The sequence below is a fragment of the Hyla sarda genome, chromosome 6 (genome assembly GCF_029499605.1).
Source record: "Hyla sarda isolate aHylSar1 chromosome 6, aHylSar1.hap1, whole genome shotgun sequence".
Taxonomy (NCBI): Eukaryota; Metazoa; Chordata; class Amphibia; order Anura; family Hylidae; genus Hyla; species Hyla sarda.
Genome location: NC_079194.1, coordinates 17,385,831 through 17,391,830, shown reverse-complemented (window position 1 = coordinate 17,391,830; position 6,000 = coordinate 17,385,831).

The following is a 6,000-nucleotide window of genomic DNA, read 5'->3' as shown; positions in this document are numbered from 1 at the left end:
GGATCGTGTCCAACACCAGCCACAAGTGGGCGAACAACCAGCCTTGCTTTCCCTGGATGCTGAGAAAGCATTTGACAATATGCGATGGAACTGGTTGTGGCTGGTGCTTGATAAGTTCGGTATTCATGGTCGATTCAGAGACTTTCTACATGGGGTATATAGTTCACCTGTCGCAAGAGTATACACACCGGGTATCCTCTCCCAACCCATCCGTCTCTATAGGGGGACACGCCAAGGATGCCCACATTCCCCATTACTCTTTGACTTGGCCCTAGAACCCCTGGCCAAACATCTACTCGATTCGGCTGTTTTCTTGGGCATACGGGTGGGGGCGTCCGCAATCAAACTTACCATGTTTGCGGATGACATCCTCTTGTTTCTCGACAAACCAGCTGTGTCTTTGCCTACTGTGCTGACCTCGCTGCGAATGTTCGGTGAATTTTCTGGTTACAAAATTAACGTAGATAAATCCGAACTGCTGCCGGTGGGAGCTTCTCCACCTCGCTGGTTGCCGGACGTAGCGAACCTAGGGATACGTCTAGCCTCAAGTTCTATAACTTACCTAGGCATTAAAATAGGACGCACCCCTGACTCCTTGTACCGCCTTAATTATTCCCCCTTGATATTGAAGATACAAACAGAACTGAAAAAGTGGGCAGGAATACCTCTCACATTCATGGGCAGATGTCATTTGATAAAAATGGTTAGTTTTGCGCGCCTCTTGTACCCCTTGCAGACCCTCCCCTTATTATTATGACACATGGACATACGCTCCCTGCAATCAGCCTTTACCAAATTTATTTGGGGTGGGAAACGTCCACGCATAGCGCTTCAAAAATTGACCATACCAAAGAAAGAGGGAGGCCTTAATTTCCCAAATATTAGGGGTTACAATTTAGCTTGTCTCTTCCGCTTTGTGGTGGACTGGCTCCACGGTACCTCTTTCCATGTCTACTTTGGCCTGGAAAGTGACTTAGCAGCCCCATGGAGTCTGGCGGCGCTGCTACATACGCCGTTTTCCAGACTGCCCCCGTTGATCAAGCACTCCTCCTTGTTTAGGGATACCATCGTGACATGGAAAGTGACCCGTAAGCTGTACCGTCTTCCCTATTTAGTATCGAAATACCTTCCTCTTGCTGGCCTGCCTGAACTTCCGGATGGCATCACGGCAAGGACTCTAACTATATGGTCAGATCATGGCATCCGTACAGCTAACGATCTGATGAACGTACAGGAGCATACCTGGCTCACACCTGAGCAACTAGCGGATAAATTTCACTTACCGACGTCTCACATTTATTCTCTCAATCAAATCTACTCCTTCCTAAAACACCGATTGCGCGATCTGTCCAGAGAGGCGAACACGCATCCCATGGACGACCTCATAGGTTCGGGCCAACGCAGCCTGTCGATCTCGGACCTTTATCCAGCATTTAGACAAACCCTCCTGAAAACAGACCCTTCTTCTCTGTTTGCGTCCTGGGGAAAGTGGATCCTTGATGACAATATCTCAGATAGTATTCTGAAGGGATGGCAAAAACTACTCACATGTGTAATCAATGAGCGCTTGAGAGAGACTTATTTTAAATTGGCACACAGAGCTATCTATGGATTCAATATCCTCCCTTCCCCAGACTTCCCCGACAGAATAACGGCCTGCCCCAAATGTGCATCACCGCTTACTGACCTTTGGCATGGTGTGTGGGCGTGTGGTTCTACTCAGGAATATTGGGCGATGATTCAGAGTTATCTTAGAGACACTTGGAACTTGACCTTACCCCTTCAACCTCAGGTTTTCCTCTTTCACCAACTGAGACCCCCTGAAATTTCCCAGACAGAGGACTCGAAGGTACCCTCACTGATTCATGTCATCTTACTGGTAGCCTTACGCTGCCTTTTCACTGCATGGTTGTCTAACTCTATTCCCACGTTGTCAATGGTAATCCAGCAAATGAAACTGTTCTGTAATGTAGATCGGCTTGACACGGAACGACACAAAAACACTAAGACTCAGAAATTTTTTGACAAATGGGAACATTTTATTATTAACCATTATACGACCCCTGAAATAGCAGACATAGTCCAACCCTTCAGCCTCACAGAGTGGTACTGTGTACAATCTATGGGGGATACCTTGGGTACCCTACGCCTGCCTCATTCATAAATGGGACCACAAATACTCCACGACTCGGCATGTCAAATCCCCTTGCTCCCCCCACCCCCCTCCCAGACTTCAATCTTGACTTAACAACGATTTAGTTTGTAACGGGCGAGATATCTAATGTTACTCTGTCTAAACTGAGTTGATGACTTTACGATCCTGCAAGACATCGCAAGTTTTTATATTGTTGTTGTTTGTTGAAAATATCAATAAAATATGTTTAAAAAAAAAAAAAAAAAACTAACACATCCCTAACTAGGAAAATAATAAAACATAAGACCTGATCTGGAGAGAACTCCAGACCATGTCCACCTCCTTAAGACACTAAGCTAAAACTGATTACCTCAGGTGTCTGTGGGTGGGTATACCCTGCTGGGAGGATCCGACTTCTCTTGTTGCCATAGTGTCGAGCCTCCTAGTAACAGCAGCATACACCCATGGTCTGTGTCCCCCAATGGAGCAGATAGAGAAATATATAATTTATGGGTTCAGTATACATCATATATTACAGTAGGATCAGATTATATATCATTTATGGGTTCAGTATTACCTCATAAATCATATATTAGAGTAGTATCAGATTATATATCATTTATGGGTTCAGTATTACCTCATACATCATATATTAGAGTAGTATCAGATATCATACATCATATATTAGAGTAGTATCAGATTACATATAATTTATGGGTTCAGTATTACCTCATACATCATATATTAGAGTAATATCAGATTATATATAATTTATGGGTTCAGTATTACCTCATACATCATATATTAGAGTAATATCAGATTATACATCATTTATGGGATCAGTATTACCTCATACATCATATAGTAGTGTAGTATCACAATATATAAAATTTGTGGGTTCAGGATTACCTCATACATCATATATTACAGTAGGATCAGATTATATATCATGTATGGGATCAGTATTACCTCACACATCATATATTAACCCCTTAAGGACCAGGTCATTTTACACCTTAAGGACCAGAGCATTTTTTGCAAATCTTACCCCTGTCACTTTAAACATTAATAACTCTGGAATGCTTTTTTTTATCATTCTGATTCCGAGATTGTTTTTTCGTGACATATTCTACTTTAACATAGTGGTAAAATTTTATGGTAACTTGCATCCTTTCTTGGTGAAAAATCCCAAAATTTGATGAAAAAAATGAAAATTTTGCATTTTTCTAACTTTGAAGTTATCTGCTTGTAAGGAAAATGGATATTCAAAATATTTTTTTTTTGTTCACATATACAATATGTCTACTTTATGTTTGCATCATAAAATTGAAGTGATTTTACTTTTGGAAGACACCAGACAGCTTCAAAGTTCAGCAGCAATTTTGACATTTTTCACAAAATTTTCAAATTCACTATTTTTCAGTGACCAGTTCAGGTTTGAAGTGGATTTGAAGGGTCTTCATCTTAGAAATACCCCACAAATGACCCCATTATAAAAACTGCACCCCCCCAAAGTATTCAAAATGACATTCAGTAAGTGTTTTAACCCTTTAGGTGTTTCACAGGAATAGCAGCAAAGTGAAGGAATAAATTCAAAATCTTCATTTTTTACACTCGCATGTTCTTGTAGACCCAATTTTTGAATTTTTTCAAGTGGTAAAAAGGAGAAAATTTTTACTTGTATTTGAAACCCAATTTCTCTCGAGTAAGGACATACCTCATATGTCTATGTTAATTGTTCGGCGGGCGCAGTAGAGGGCTCAGAAGGGAAGAAGCGACAAATGGTTTTTGGGAGGCATGTCACCTTTAGGAAGCCCCTATGGTGCTAGGACAGCAAAAAAAAAAAAAACACATGGCATACCATTTTGGAAACTAGACCCCTCGGGGAACATAACAAGGGGTAAAGTGAACCTTAATACCCCACAGGTGATTCACAACTTTTGCATATGTAAAAAAAAAAAAAAAATGTTTTACCTAAAATGCTTGGTTTCCCAAGAATTTTTAAATTTTTAAAAAGGGTAATAGCAGAAAATACCCCCCAAAATTTGAAGCCCAATTTCTCCCGATTCGGAAAACACCCCATATGGGGGTGAAAATTGCTCTGCTGGCGCACTACAGGTCTCAGAAGAGGAGTCATATTTGGCTTTTTGAAAGCAAATTTTGCTCTGGGGGCATGCCGCATTTAGGAGCCCCTATGGTGCCAGTACAGCAAAAAACCTCCACATGGCATACCATTTTGGAAACTAGACCCCTCGGGGAACGTAACAAGGGGTAATGTGAACCTTTATACCCCACAGGTGTTTCACGACTTTTGCATATGTAAAAAAAAAAGAATTTTTTTTTTACCTAAAATGCTTGGTTTCCCCAAAATTTAACATTTTTAAAAAGGGTAATAGCAGAAAATACCCCCCAAAATTTGTAACACAATTTCTCCCGAGTATGACGATACCCCATATGTGACCCTAAACTGTTGCCTTGAAATAAGACAGGGCTCCAGAGCGAAAGAGCGCCATGCGCATTTGAGGCCTAAATAAGGGATTTGCATAGGGGTGGACATAGGGTTATTCTACGCCAGTGATTCCCAAACAGGGTGCCTCCAGCTGTTGTAAAACTCCTAGCATGCCTGGACAGTCAGTGGCTATCTGGCAATACTTGGAGTAGTTGTTTTGCAACAGCTGGAGGCTCCGTTTTGGAAACAGTGGCGTACCAGACGTTTTTCATTTTTATTGGGGAGGGGAGGGGGGCTGTGTAGGGGTATGTGTATATGTAGTGTTTTTTACTTTTTATTTTATTGTGTGTTAGTGTAGTGTAGTGTTTTTAGGGTACAGTCGCACGGGCGGGGATTCACAGTAGTTTCTCGCTGGCTGTTTGAGCTGCGGCAGAAAATTTGCCGCAGCTCAAACTTGCAACCGGATACTTACTGTAAACCTCCGCCCATGTGAATGTACCCTGTACATTCACATTGGGGGGGGGGGAGAAACTGGTAGGGACTTTGTAGTTATGCAACAGCTGGAGGCATACTACTTTGGCTGGGGATTGTAGTTATGCAACAGCTGGAGACACACTGGTTTGCTACTTAACTCAGTGTTTCACAACCAGTGTGCCTTCAGCTGTTGCAAAACTACAACTCTCAGCAGTCACCGACAGCCAACGGGCATGATGAGAGTTGTAGTTATGCAACCAGCAGATGCACCACTACAACTCCCAGCATGTACTTTAGCTGATTGTGCAAGCTGGGAGTTGTAATTATACAACAGCTGAAGGTACACTTTTCCATAGAAAAAATGTGCCTCCAGCTGTTGCAAAACTATAAGTCCCAGCATGCCCATAAGGGAATGCTGGGAGTTGTGGTGGTCTGCCTCCTGCTGTTGCATAACTACAGCTCCCAGCATGTCCTTTTTGCATGCTGGGAGCTGTTGCTAAGCAACAGGAGGAGGCTGTCAATCACCTCCAACTGCTGCTCAGCTGCAGGTCAGTTCCTCGCCGCCACCGCTCCTGGAGCCCCGATCCCAACATTGACGCCCGGGATCGGGGTCCCCAGCTCCCGGGGTATTCTTCCCGCACCCGCTCACGTCCTCCAGAAGAGGGACGGAGCGGGTTGCGGGAGTGACAACCGCAGCAGGTGCCCTGATTGGTTGGCCACCTCACCCCTGCTGGCTATGGCTGTTCGGGGCCGTCAGAGATGGCCCCGATCAGCCAGTAATTCCGGGTCACCGGAGACCCGATTGACCCGGAATCCGCCGTAGATCGCTGGGCTGAATTGTCCAGCGATCTGCGGCCATCGCCGACATGGGGGGTCATCATGACCCCCCTGGGCGATATGCCGCGATGCCTGCTGAACGATTTCAGAAGGCATCGGGCACCGG